Genomic DNA, 15,238 nt, shown 5'->3' with positions numbered 1-15,238 from the left:
AAAAACCTAGGAAGCATCCCGTGGTTAACCAACAAGAAATCAGTCGCCAAGTGGAAGACTTGAAGAGGCGTGGCTTGATTGAACCCTCAGATAGTCCGTGGGCGGCTATCGTTGTGTTGGTAAAGAAGAAAGACGGGACGAAACGGCTGTGTATCGACTATAGAGGACTGAATGCGGTGACAATAAAGGATGCCTATCCTGTGCCAAGAATTGATGAGACGTTGGATGCGTTAGAGGGCGCTCGATGGTTTTCAACCCTTGACCTCGCCTCAGGGTACTGGCAGGTTGCCTTGGACGAGGATGCACAGCAGAAGTCAAGTTTTGTGGTACGGAATGGGCTGTATCCTTGGAAGGTGATGCCATTGGGGCTAGCCAACGCACCGGCTACGTTCGAACGACTAATGGAGAAAGTGTTGTCAGGGCTGCAGTGGGAAATCTTATTGGTGTATCTTGATGACGTCATTGTCTTTGGCAGAACAGTAGAAGAGGAGTTGGGACGACTTCGAACAGTCTTTGAACGGTTGAGAATTGCTGGGCTTAAGTTAAAGCCAAGCAAGTGTAACCTGTTTCAGAGGTCAGTAACCTACCTTGGCCACATTGTGTCGGCTGAAGGCGTATCAACGGACCCGGCTAAGGTTAAGGCAGTCGCTGATTGGTCGGTCCCGAAGAATGTAAAGGAGGTGAGGAGTTTCTTGGGCCTTGCCTCGTATTACTGAAGGTTCATCAAGGACTTTGCTAGCATCGCCAGCCCACTGCATACCTTGACGTCAAAGTCAAAAGAATTCATTTGGGACGAGTCTTGTGATAAGGCATTCCACTGGTTGAAACAGTGTTTCCTAGGGGCTCCGGTATTGGCCTACCCGTTACCAAGTACCGAGTACATCCTGGATACGGATGCAAGTTCAGAGGGCATCGGAGCTGTACTGTCTCAGGTGCGTGACGGTGTCGAGAAAGTTGTGGCTTTTGCAAGCCGGAAGTTGAGCAAAGCTGAGATAAACTACTGCATCACTCGAAGAGAGCTGCTCGCTGTGGTGACGTATTTAAAGTACTTCCGCCAGTACCTTTACGGTCAAAAGGTCAAAGTACGAACAGACCATTCTTCTCTAGTATGGTTGATGAACTCGAAAAACCCGGAAGGACAACTTGCACGATGGTTGGAGGTTGTGTCAGAGTATGACGTCACAATCCACCACCGTCCGGGTGCCAAGCATCAGAATGCTGACAGTCTGTCTAGACGACCTTGTAAACAATGCGACCATTGTAATGCACAAGATGATTCTGATGGTGATAATGCCGATATTGATGCGACTGTTACTGTGGAAGAAGATAAACAAAAGTCAACCTCGAGCCCAGGAGATGTAAAGGGGGCCCGAGTTGCTGTGATGGAGCCTGCTGTAAGCAGCAAAGGACTTAGAAACGCCCAAATGGCGGATGAGTCGAATAAATGGCTGTTAATTACCAAGGGTGAGGGGAAGGAGCGCCCTCATTGGGATGAGGTAGCTCACAGGTCTCCGGCAAGTAAGACGTATTGATCCTACTGGGATCAGTTGGTTGTAAGAGACGGTGTACTATACCAGTGATGGGAGTCGAATGATGGTGGTTCAGTCCAATGGAGGTTGCTGGTTCCTGAGATGTTCAGACGCGAGTTTATAGAAGAACTGCATGGTGGGAAATTGGGAGGCCATCTTGGCCTGAAGAAAACCCTGGCCCGTGTGAAGCAGCGGTACTTCTGGTCAGGTATGAGTGCCGATGTAAGAGCATACATCCGGAAATGTGATCGATGTGCAAGGAAGAAGCCGCCCCCGAAGAAACAGAGGGCGCCTTTGCAACAGTATAATGTTGGAGGAACCATGGATAGAGTGGCATTAGACTTGGTCGGTCCCCTCCCAAGGACCGAAGATGGGAACCAGTGGATCCTAGTGGTTGGAGACTACACCACAAGATGGATGGAAGCATATGCGCTCCCGGATGCAAAGGCAGAAACAGTTGCCTCGAAGTTTGTTAGAGAATTGGTTTGTCGACTTGGGGTGCCGAGGGAGGTCCATTCGGATCAAAGGACCAACTTCGAATCGGAGGTATTTCAGGAAATGTGTTGGCTACTGGGGATAAGTAAATAAAGAACAACAGCATACCATCCTAAATCAGACGGGCTCATAGAAAGGTTCAATGAGACTCTTGTCACCATGGTTTTTATGATGATCGACCCACACAAAGGTCAACGCGATTGGGACCAGTACCTCCCATTCGCAACCAGTGCCTACAGATGTACGACACAAGAAAGCCTGGGGGAACCCCAAATATGATGATGTTAGGCCGGGAAGTCACTCTCCCGATTGATATAACAATCGAGCAGCCGTCCCCAAGTGATGACGAGGCAAAAGGTGACTATGCAAAAAGTTTGAGGGACCAGATCAGGAGTGCTCACGAGAGGGCGCACAAATGCCTAGGAAAGGCTATGAGACGCCAGAAGAAGAACTATGATCGCCGGGCGTGCGATCCTGGTATCCAAGAGAAGGACTTTGTTTGGCTGTTCAACCCCGCGAAGAAGAAAGGGGTTAGCCCCAAGCTTCAGTTGAAGTGGGAGGGCCGTATTTAGTATTGAAGAAACTCTCGGATGTTGTGTTCCGCATCCAGAGGTCAAAGGGCGCAAAGCCCCGAGTTGTACATGCTGAAAGGCTGAAACTTTGCCATAATAGTCCAATGGATCCATGGAGTACTCCTAGTAGGGCTCCCTCTAGTGAGGCCAACACCAGAACAGGCGCTGAGAATGCGCAAGAACATCCTGAGGAGGTTGAACCTTGGGGTGATAGGGATGAAGGAAGCAGTCATCTTAAGGTCTTGGTTACCTCAGAAAGAGGAAACAATTGTCATGAGGTTTCAGGCAAAGATAAAACAACGCTTGAACCAAGTATATCAGTAGAGTCAGGCCATGATACGACGGAGGAAACTGTGGCGGAATTAAGGCCTAGAAGATATCCCAAACGGGAGCATAAATTACCAATAAGATATCGATAGTAATTATGTACTCACATTGATTTAATAAATAATCAATGGTTGCTCAAAACAATGATTAACCAGTTGTTTCCTCTGTTATTTTACAGAAGTAAAAAATCACATAGATAAGGAGAATAACATGGAGGTCGGGGCTAAGATATAGTTCCAATGCACCAGGTGCCCCAAGAAGTTCGGCCACCTAAGGGGCCTGTTACGACATGAGAAGAGCCATGGGCCAGCACCCTATTTCTCCTGCCAGCGGTGTGATTACACGGAGAGGCGTCGAGATAATCTGCGGCGGCACTATAAAGTAGCTCACCCGGACAACCTAAGTGACATAGAGAAGATGACGCCCGGGCCAAGGCAAGACAAAGGTCAGGAGGCCGATCAACCAGAGAAAGAAGCACGGAGGCTGGTGGTGGAAAAGACGGCAACTCCCCCACAACTTCAGAGCCCGAAGAAGAATAGCCCCACCCCCGAGAAGAGAATCTAGATACCCTGGGAAAATTTCTCCAAGAAAACGAGATCCCTGTCCCCTTTGAAGGCATCACCAGAGAAGGAGGACACCCTGAGCAGCATCCCTCTGGAGGAGGACAACAAGAGCGATGACCAGCAGGAGCCTTCAAGGCCAGCAGCTACATCTCCACCTAGACGCAAAACCAGCAAAAAGGACCCCACGACGAAGCTCGACCAAGGTTTCAGCTAAAAAGACCAAGAGTGCCAAGGGTACCAACCATCATAGAGGAGGTGCTAACCAGGACTTAAGTGGACGGCGTGGAAATTCATCGCGAGACACGGCAACGGACCTACCTACAAGACATCCTTGTTGACTGTACTCTTGCCCTGCGCAAATGAACTTTGAGAAAAGGGGCCTTACAGTTAAATCAGATGATTTCAAGAAACATGGTGTGATCTCTCTTATTTTTACCTACCCTAGGAGGGTCATTTCCTTCAGATTAATCAGAATCTTCATTTTATGGCTTTAAAAACTAATTAAAACTAATCATAGCACTTTTTCCCTTAATGTTTACATTGTTGAGTAAACAAAACTTTTGGCAAGTAATGTGGTAATATGGTTTAAGTAAATTGTTCATAATTGTTTATAAATGTTCTTCCACTCTGTCACGTTGTTGAATACATGTGAATTGTTCGGCTTAATCTAAATGAGGGCATTTAGGCCTGTCAGGAGACTGTGTGATGTGACAGAGGGCGCTAGTCACTAAGCGCGGCGCATAGGCTCCGCGTTGTGCGATAGGGCAGCGGAAGTCACTGCTTAGTCACGTGAGCGCGTGCGCGGGCGTGGTCATAGCAGCGCAAAAGCTATAAAAGGCGCGCGTAGGCTAAGACTAGTCGTCCTGATAAAGGGCTGATCCTGAGGTAAGGGTCGAGAATCCTGTGCAAGGGTTAAAGTCACCTAGCCTAGTGTGACTGTGCCTAAGTCCGAGTGGTGCGTGTGCTGTTGAGGAGCTCGGTAGGTTGAGGGGCTGATTTTTGGTGCGGTATAGTTCCTGATAGGAGCTTGCGGTCGACGCAAGGGTGGATTGCTATCTCGTGACGTGAGTTGCGTGTAGCGCAGCCCTGACAATAAACCCCGTAGACTTGCTAAAGTCCCTGATTCGGCACTGGATGCCCACAATTAATTGTGGTGTTCGCTGCTCTGGGCGAAGTCCAGTCACGTATAATCACGCAGTTTCTTCGTCAATACCGCCCTCTACTGGTGTATTGGTTGAGTGTGTTGATGAATAAACCAGCTGCTTGTTAATTGTTGTATATAAGTCAGGAGTCCAGGCGAAGTTTATTTCAAGTCAGGTCTGTCCAGGTTACGTCATTAAGTTTCGACCAATCAGATTAGCCATCATCTCGACGAAGACCAACTTTCTTGGGGGACGGTATACTTCGGTCCCAACGGACTCGTCCCTAGCCGCTCAGGGACTCTCCGGCATGGCGTCCGATGCACCGCACTTCGAGGAAGAGGGCGCCCTCGCCATCGTCGGAGGGGCGCGGCGCCACAATATTACTCAACTGTGCCCCATCAAACAACATTCAAAATATGCAGCAGCAGGATTCCAGTTGATTAAGCTAGTTTGGCTGCTATTGGAAATCATTTATACCAATACAAAAAATTTTTCATTTTGCCGACACATAGGTCTAAGGCGACGCGCACGCTGACCAGAAACAGGAAACTTTTTGGGGGCCTTAAAGTGAAGATACCTGCATGCGCTACGCAACCATGGTGACATTATAGTGAGGCTGTCCGGACTTACAAAGGAGGCCAAACATTTCAAATCAGAGAAGCACGTCATTATATAATCGGTGTTAATTTATGGCTAAAACAATTTAAGTGTTCTAACTACATAAATAGCAAAAAGAATATTATCCACCTGACGAGATAGCATCGAATTCAGTAGACTATTGTGGCAAATGCAACTGACACTTCTTGTGGTGGACCCAGTAACCGGCCGGATCAGGGATGGAATTGACCTGCCCAACCCCACAAATATATTTATTAACCTTGAGCAAGGATGAGCGGCTACCCTGACACAAGGGGGGATATCAGTTAACGAACGGCGGACTAAGCCTAGGGGCAGTTCGTTGGGTGGAAGTTTACCACCAATTAGGAAAGACTAGATTTATCTGGTAATACAGTAATGAAACACAGGGAAACCTAAATAAACCTCACAGCGACACAGGATTTCCAAGGACAATAATCAAGTATTTGATTTATCGCAATAAAAATCAATAAGGTATATAAATCACGCAAGGTTTATGTACACAATACACCTCACAAGGCAATACAATATGCCTCACGTGGTTAACTAACCACCCGACTAACTTAAACACAGCTAGTCTACAACCCAAGGGTTACCTCACTAAATAGTGATAGCCCTCACACAAATAACACAGAGTGCCATGCAAAACAGGGTCGATCTAACGAAAGGGAAATTACCCTCATAGCGATCTGAGTACATCAAGTAAACGGGAAGGCTAGCTAGAACAATGACAAGATTGCCTTCCAGCCGTCATCCCACTATCAGTGCTTAGAGACGATAAGCAATCCAACAGCAAAGACCACGAGCTCCCAGCCTAGGTTCACGACACTCAGCTCTATCACTAAAGTAATCTAGACCCAATACGGTTCGCTACTACACCTACCAGTGATAGTCACTACACGCAGCGCCCCTGGTGCAGCGTCCACGCTATACCTCGCACAGTCACAGCACAGAACGGTAGACAGCGTCTTCCACGATCCTGCCACTCTGCGACCCAGCAGCGAAACTCACTACTGAACTGTTTGTGCGCGCTCTAAGCACGCCGCAAGCGCCCAGACCTAGTGCTCTATGCAACGCTAATTGGTCAACGCAATGCTTAATAATTCATGACTTAGACTGGCATTCATGCCTACCCCTGTTTCGTTACACAGGCCCCAGCTAAGCTTGGTCCGTCCCGGGCCAAATGGCTTAATCTAAAACTATAAGAAACAGGGCTCTATTATACAATTACAACAACAACATGAAGTCTACCTAAACCCCAAGATCAATTAACCTTATACAGTTATAACTCCTGCCATGAGGTCCATAAACCTTGCACCAGTTATAAGTACAGATATACATTACTTACACAATGTGGAAATCACTCACTTTATACAAAACAAACCTGAGGTTTACCAAATAAACCTCGTTACAATTAGCATAATTTATTCACAAGTGTACTCTCCACTAAGTTCATAATATACCTCAAAATTCTCCTGCTATTTATACAATTAAAACGTCCTTGTTTTTTCTGACATAAAAATAAACTTCAACTAGTAGCAAAACCTTTAGTGATCCTCAATACTTCAAACTTCAAAATACACTGAAGAAATAATTTAACTTTAACCTGTAACATAAGCAAAACATATTTACAAAGTGCTTTTCCTTGCTAGTCATAGACAAAAGGTAGAAGCAAATAAAAACTAAGTGCTGTCTTCTGCAACTGTGAGATACTCATTAGCATCGACAGGTCTCAGGTATGCCTGAAGGTGGACTTCTTCTCGAATCAGCCTGCCATTGAGGAAGGTTTTGCGGAAGATCTTCTCTTCTATGGTTGCAACCTTCACCTCTTCGCTGGTTTCCCTTCCTCGTCTCTGTCAGTCTTCTCCTCCTCATGCTCTGGGCTGGCTTCTGTACCTGAGCTCATGGACATCATTGACTTGGGTGACTCGGGAGTCTGACGCTCCTTCCTCATCAGTTCCAGAATAGAGTGATGCTTACCCCCATGGCAAAAGATTGGTACACTATGAGGAACCTGCGGCTGGTCAGACACTTTCGTGTGCTCAGCTTCTGTGTTCTTTGCTGGACTCTCTTGCTCGTTGGACTTCCCTGTTGGGCAGCGGACCAGAGGTGATATGGGGGTTGGGGAGAGTGAAATCACAACTTTTCTTGTGGGACTTCCACCTGTTTCTTCAAAGGCAGCTGTCTTTGTCGGCTCTTGGCTTGTCCCTTGGCCGGAACTTTTCCCTGGGGAACCTGCAGCCTGAAGTCTCTTCCTCACTAGGTCGAGCATGGAACAGAGCCTCCCAGTCAAGCAAATGATCGGGGATATTGATGAACGGCTTACATGAGACAGGTTGCTCACCGTTGAGTGAGAGGCCTTTCCATCTTCAGCTGGGCTCTTCCCAGCTGAAGGTCTCGACTATACCTAGAGCATCCTGATCAACCCCATCTCGGGGAGCCACCCTGTCAGTCGGCGCAGCCGAACCTACCGCCCGCTCGTTGACCATTCTTCCCACCGACGACCTTGGACTACTGGAACAGGGCATCGTAGTACCCCCGTCTTGTCGATCCTCTGTCATTTGGACACTGCTGCACTCATCAAGATAATCTGGACGGCAAGAACAAAAGTGCCGTCTGAGGTTGTCCCTCCTTTTGTCCCTGTAGCTACACCGCTTACAACACAGGTACAAGGGCGGCCCATGGACTAGCCGAAGGTGACGCCATAACCCTTGTTTGGTTGTGAAGGTCACCTCACATCGGTAGCACTCGATAGCCATCTTCTCCAATGCAGCTGCAATAAATCAAACCCAAGAAACAAAACCACATTTTAGTTTAATAACAATCCAATCAACTTAATTCCTCAAACTACCCTGGGGTTATAGGCCATCTCTCCCCCTGGGGAACTTTTAACACAATTTATAGTTTCCCCAAATCCTCCCTATATTGTGCCGGGAGCCGGTGTTCCCTCTGAGGGTACCTTCTGGGAGCTTCCGTCTGGCCATTCCCCTCGTCCTTGTATCCTGAAGGACCAACCATTTGAGCCTCAGGAGGCTCATCACTTCTTCGATGAACCTTACTCACTCCATCATGTACAAGCTCTACGCCAATAGATTGGGGACCCCTTGCTATTTCCTGCATCAAGGGTTCCTCAATCACCTTTGGCTCATATCGCCATGGTTTTAGGGTCTCGCCAGTGTATGGTTTGAACCTGTCTCCATGAACTACAAAAGCCTTACTTCCAGGCTTCCGTTGAATCCTGTAAGTTACATCAGAGAGTTTCTTGACCACCAGAAATGGTCCATCCCAGCGAAGTTCTAACTTCGGGGACCTCCCTTTCCTCTTGGACTTATGGAAAAGCCAGACGAACTGACCTTCCACCAGCCTTCCTCCATGCACCTTGCGGTCGTAGTTCCGCTTTTGATGCCTGGCACTTTGTTTGAGGCACTCTCTAGCTCTGCTATGAGCCTCCTGCAGATGCTGCCTCAACCCTCGTGCAAAATCTGTTTTTACCGGGTCCTCCACTGTAGGACCTTCAATTACTAAGTCCACTGTCAACCTGGTCTCCCTCCCCAGCATCATCATATTCGGAGACTCACCAGTCGACTCTTGGGGAGTGCACCCCATCGAGCCAACACCACTGTCCTTAACCTCGCTCATACTGGATTTCCCTCAATCTCAATTACACTCTCTAGACTCGGCCACTGGCCAATTGGCGATATTGGTAGCTCACAGGCAAATTCAGGCTGCGGGACAAACAGTCCCAAGCCTCTTGAATTTACCAACCCTTGTGTACCTACTACCTGGTGAATTCTCAACAGGATTGGCAGTTGCTTGTCCTGCCGTACGTTGCAAGGATCGCAACTCTGCTCGAATCCTAAACAGAATCCCCACCAATGTCACTAACCCAACAAAGAACACGACGTACAGGGCAGTCACTACCCACGTAAGCATAACCCGCCTACCTCGTTACAATTACCCTAACGTGCACCTCAATGAGGTTTACTGACAAAATTTTCCAAAAGAAATTCCCTTATGCTATTACTCTCTACAACCAGATAAAATCACACTTCAATCCTAAAAATCCCACTTCTGACGCCGTTTGTGGTGAATGCAACTGACACCTCTTGTGGTGGACCCAGTAACCGGCCGGATCAGGGATGGAATTGACCTGCCCAACCCCACAAATATATTTATTAATCTTGAGCAAGGATGAGCGGCTACCCTGCACAAGGGGGGATATCAGTTAATGAACGGCGGACGAAGCCTAGGGGCAGTTCGTTGGGTGGAAGTTTACCACCAATTAGGAAAGACTAGATTTATCTGGTAATACAGTAATGAAACAAAGGGAAACCTAAATAAACCTCACAGCAACACAGGATTTCCAAGGACAATAATCAAGTATTTGATTTATTGCAATAAAAATCAATAAGGTATATAAATCACGCAAGGTTTATGTACACAATACACCTCACAAGGCAATACAATATGCCTCACGTGGTTAACTAACCACCCGACTAACTTAAACACAGCTAGTCTACAACCCAAGGGTTACCTCACTAAATAGTGATAGCCCTCACACAAATAACACAGAGTGCCATGCAAAACAGGGTCGATCTAACGAAAGGGAAATTACCCTCATAGCGATCTGAGTACATCAAATTAACCTGAAGGATAGCTAGAACAATGACAAGATTGCCTTCCAGCCGTCACCCCACTATCAGTTCTTACAGACGACAAGCAATCCAACAGCAAAGACCACGAGCTCCCAGCCTAGGCTCACGACACTCAGCTCTATCACTTAAGTAATCTAGACCCAATACGGTTCGCTACTACACCTACCAGGCAAACTGGTGAAGGCCCTTGAACGTCGTTTTGGAACAGCAAGCCAGCGGATCAGACATCGGGCCGAGTTGACATCTCGAGGAAGGCGTCCGGGCGAGACCGTGGCTGAACCTGGGCAGGCCATCAGGAGACTGGTCCGACGTGCCTTTCCTGATAGTGGGACAACCTTCCAGGAGGACTTTGCTATCAAGATGTTCAAGAATGCCCTGGACGATCTTGAACTGAAGCGCGCCCTTTTTCAGGGAAAACCGTCGACACTGGATGAGGCAGTAGAGATCGTGGCTGAGGCTGAAGCCTGGTACAAAGCTGAGAAGGTTGGACGGTCCAGACCCTTGACAGCAGAGCCCAACGAGGAAATGTTGCGAGCGGCAATGTTGCGAGAACTGTTGCAAACACAGCGTCGTGGACAACAAGCAAAGAAGGGGGACGATTGGAAGCCAAGATGCTGGAAGTGTGGTAGCCTTGAGCATTTCCGGGCCCGATGTCCCCACCTGAAGGACGACCAGCAACTGTTAAACAAGGTAAGGCTGGTCTCGGGGCCGGAGGCCCAGCCTTAGATATCCAGAGGCCCAGTGAACCTGAAGTACAGGAAGTTCCGCCGCCGGCATGGGTAGCCTCGCCGCCAGCGCAGGCAGTTCCGCCATCAGCACGGGTAGCCTCGCCGCCGGCGCAGGCAGCCCCGCAGCCGAGGTGGACAGCTCCGCCGCCGGCGCAGGTGGCCCCGCCGCCGGCACGGGCAGCCCCACCTCCGGTGTTAACGGTCCCACCACCGTCTGGTGTTGCCATACGACCGGCATCTTTGGAGTAGGGACTCTATGTCCGGGGAAGACTGTTTGGGTTGGCGGTGAGTTTCTTGATCGACACCAGAGCAACAGAGAGTTTCATTTCTTCCCACCTTTGGGACAGGTTGGGTCCGGACATCAGACCGGAGCTTTACCCTGCAGATCGCCAGTTCTGTCAGGCGGACAGCAGTGCCTTGCACATTGCCGGACGTACGAAGGTGCAAATCAACCTTGGAGGGACTGAGATACAGCACAACGTGTGGGTTGTTGACGTGGGCGATGACGCCATTCTTGGCCTGGACTTTCTGTGAGAGCATAGGTGCCAACTGATTTGGGAGGAGGAGATCAGCCAAGGCGCCACATTGGATGTAGAATGCTTACACCAGCCCCGGGGGGAGACAGACACGGTGCAGTACCATTCAGTCATCGGACCGGTTGGAACTGGAAGCCCCGCCATTGGCGGAGGCAGCTGAACCCTTGAGTTCAGCAGCATCCCCCCTGGCGACGGAAGCCAAACCCCCGGTTGTGGAATATTTGTCTCAAGACCCGACCTTGAGGCCAGTTCATCAACCTCCATCGAGGGCTCAGAGTCCAACAGTTACCCTAGAACTCAGTCGTGACCATATTGTCCAAGTGCAACAAAACAACGGGGACCTCAAAGTGGTAAGGCAGTGGGTGACGCAAGGTCAACGGCCACCGTGGGAGACTATAGCTTCCTTAAACCGAAATATCAAGTTCTGGTGGGCTCGCTTCGAGCAGCTGGTGATGGAGCAAGGGGCCCTTTGTATCAAGTGGGAGCCAGACAGACCGACCGAGTCGCCCCGTCTCCGAGTCCTAGTGCCACAAGAACTGCAACCAACTATTCTGCGGCACTTCCACAACCAAAAGACGGCCGGACACTTAGGTATCGCAAAGACCTTCCCTAGGTTATGCCGGAGTGATTTCTACTGGCCTTCTATGAGGCAGTCCGTCCGTAGATGGGTTGCACGATGCCAACAGTGCCAGCAGCGGAAGCCACCTGCAAAGGCAAAGAGAGCACGAATGGAGTGCTACCAAGTTGGAGCACCAATGGAGAGGATAGCGATTGATGTCGTTGGGCCACTTCCCGCCACACAGCGAGGCAACAAGTACTGTTCATCGTTGTTGTTGGGGACTACTTCACTAGGTGGACAGAATGCTATCTGGTTCCAGACTATACTGCTAAGACAGTGGCAACCAAGCTTGTGGATGAGTTGGTCTCCAGGTTTGGTGTTCCTCTTGAAGTTCATTCCGACCAGGGTCGAGAGTTCGAATCTGAAGTCTTTGCACAGATGTGTTCAGTCCTTGGCATATGGAGGACCCGCACGACGCCATACCATCCGAGGTCTGACGGGATGGTTGAGAGGTTCAACCGAACCATGGAGGCCATGTTGAGTCTATGGGTGAACAAGTCTCAGACCGACTGGGATGAACATCTTGCCCTTCTCACTATGGCATATCGGTCAGCGGAGCACGAAAAGAGACACCGAACACTATGATGCTGGGGCGTGAGGTCAGGATGCTGGTTGATTTGCTTGTTGGCTCTACCCCCTAAGCCCAGTCAAATGCATCGGAATATGCACAGACCCTACAGGACAAACTACAGCTTGCACACGAGGCAGCACGGGAGGCGACCGGGTCACAGATGAGGGCTCAGAAGAGGCACTACGACAGGAATGTTAGTCAGGAGTTGGACAACAGAGGAGATGTCGTGTGACTTCACTGCAAGGTACGGAAGAAGGGAGTCTGTCCAAAATTGAGTCTAAGCTGGACTGGGCCATATGTCGTGGTGGACCGGCTGTCTGATGTGGTGTACCGAATCCAAAAGACCCCCTGCTCTAATCCTCAAGTAGTCCATGCGGATAGGCTAAAGACTTGCCAAGGAGTGAGTGCAGAGGACTGTGGGTTCTCCGAGGCCTGGAAATTGTCTGCAAGCCCGTCTCACAGGAGCCCCACCGCCGGCGCGGGGAGTTCCGCCGCCGGCGCGAGCAGCGCTGCAAGCCCGTCTCACAGCAGCCCCACCGCCGCCGCCGGCGCGGGCAGCCCCGCCGCCGGCGCGGCTCACAACCAACCACATCCAGTCACCAGCACGCCTCGCACTCGTCGTGGTAGAGCAGTCCGGAAACCACGAAGGTACTTGCAACAAGTCTACCCTTCCCCCCACACTGGAGCAGAGACGGAAAGCGCAAACGGCCAGCCTGGTCAACAATTCCAGAACCAGTCCGAGATCAAGATGGAGACGAATCCGTTTCGATGCCGAGAGTGCGGGCAAGCATACGCCTCTTCCTATAACAGACGAAGGCATGAAAAGGCAGCGCACGAGGAGCGGAGCTTCCCTTGCCGCCAGTGTTCGCAGGTGTACAGGCGTGCCGACTACCTAGCCCGACACGTCCGGTCCCAGCACGGTGGCGCCGCCGGTGGAGAGGCTGAAGGAGCAGCGGGCGGTGTCCCAGTCAGACGGGTGGTCACTGTAGAAGAGGCGGAATTCACCACGGTTACACGTGAGACGCTGGAGGAACCATCGGGCCTGCGCACGTACAGGGAAACCGAATCGGTCGGCCTCATAGAGCCAGGAGATATTTGGTGGCGAACCCTGAAAAGAGACAGTCTAAACGGCGAATAGGCCAGATAACAAGTGACTTTGCAGTGGGTAGACCTCGCTGACTGTTGTGTTCTTGTTTAATTTGGGAACCAACTTGGGGCCTAAATCAACGCTAACGAACATTCTCGTGGACACCCAGGTGGGCCTAAGCCTTTTGAAAATGAGAGAACCTTAACATTGGTGTTTTTGTGATGATTGTTTGACTCAATTTCTGTGTTTCTTCTAATCGTGACAAAAAGAACAGTCGTTTTTCTAAATTGAGTGAAATCTTCAAAATGTGCCATATTCTGGAGAATAGGCTTTTTTGTAGGAGGAGGTAGTGTAACGGACAATTGTAAAGCCTTTTTCATGTTTTATTGCCATGTTAATCTTTCGTACCCCGCCGGCGGCGCTGAGGGCCGCCGGCGGAGGGCCTCCGGCGGAGTGCCCTGGCCTGTTTCTCTTGTGTTGGGTGCGCACCGGAAATTGGGTTCTATTTTGGGGCATTGTGGTTTGGCGGGCGCGGGAGGGAGATTGGAAAAGTGCCAGGGCGGCCTTAGAAATTGTTATACATTGTGATACATGCTGTGTTTTTGTAGAGCTCGAGTGTCACGTAAGCAGTTGTTGTTGTTCTGACGGCCGTTTGGAAGGTCGTGCGCCGAGTTTGGTGAATAAAGCAAATAAATTCTTTTTGGAAGTCCTGTATCTGTCCCCCTCTTTTGCGTTACCGGGATTTGAGGGACAGTAGCACCCAGGTCTACGCTACAGTATTATAGAGCAGGCTCGGTGGTAACTTCTTAAACCCGTGGTCGAACTTGCAGCCGTACAATTGTAGACAAATTGTCTGAAGAATTAGGAGTACTACTTAGAAATCAGAGCAGTTCCTACATATTATTTATTTTTGCTTTTTTTTTTTCTTAATAAAATATGAAAGAATTTAATCCTAATCGAGGAACGGTTGAGATAAAAACAAAAACAAATCAACACCAAAGAGTAAATAGCATGTACTTTACAAGCACGGGGGACAGAAATGAAAGAAAACAATAAAGGCGCCCTGTATCAACACCATGAAGCAAAAAACGACGTCACACGACGCGTCGCATCGTGCGTCGCGTCATGCGTTGTGTCGTGCTTCAGGCTACGCAATAGGCGACTCGATGCACGACGCGACGCACGACGGTACGTCGCGACAGGCGACGGAAGGGGCGACGTATGGTGTAGTATTTACGAAAAATATTTCTCTCTCTCTTGCCTCCCTCCAGGTGACGCAACCAGACGACACGACGGCTCCCTTGCGTCGTGCCATCGGGTCGCACCGTCGCCTTCTTGCCATTACTTTTGTACACACACGTCGCGTCGTGCGTCGCGTCGTGCCGTCGCCCGTTGCGTCGTGCTGCCTTAGATGTTGCATTTTTTGCTGCCTAAACGTCGCCCCTTCCGTCGCCAGTCGCGTCGTACCGTCGTGCATCGCGTCGCCTATTACGTCGCCTGAAGCACGACGCGATGCACGACACGACGCAAGACGCGACGCGTCGTGTGACGTCGTTTTTTGCTTCATGGTGTTGATAGAGGGCGCCTTTACTGTTTTCTTTCATTTCTGTCCCCCGTGCTTGCAAAGTACACGCTATTTACTCTTTGGTGTTGATTTGTTCTTGTTTTTATCTCATCCATTCCTCAATTAGGATTAATTTCTGTCATATTTTATTAAGAAAAAGAAAAAAGAGCAAAAAGAAAATAGGCATAAGTAGGAACTGTTCTTTCATAATAAG

The sequence above is a fragment of the Acanthaster planci genome, linkage group LG09 (assembly GCF_054643075.1).
Source record: "Acanthaster planci isolate LZ-2023a linkage group LG09, COTS_SCS, whole genome shotgun sequence".
NCBI classification, from domain to species: Eukaryota; Metazoa; Echinodermata; class Asteroidea; order Valvatida; family Acanthasteridae; genus Acanthaster; species Acanthaster planci.
This window is presented reverse-complemented; position numbering follows the sequence as displayed.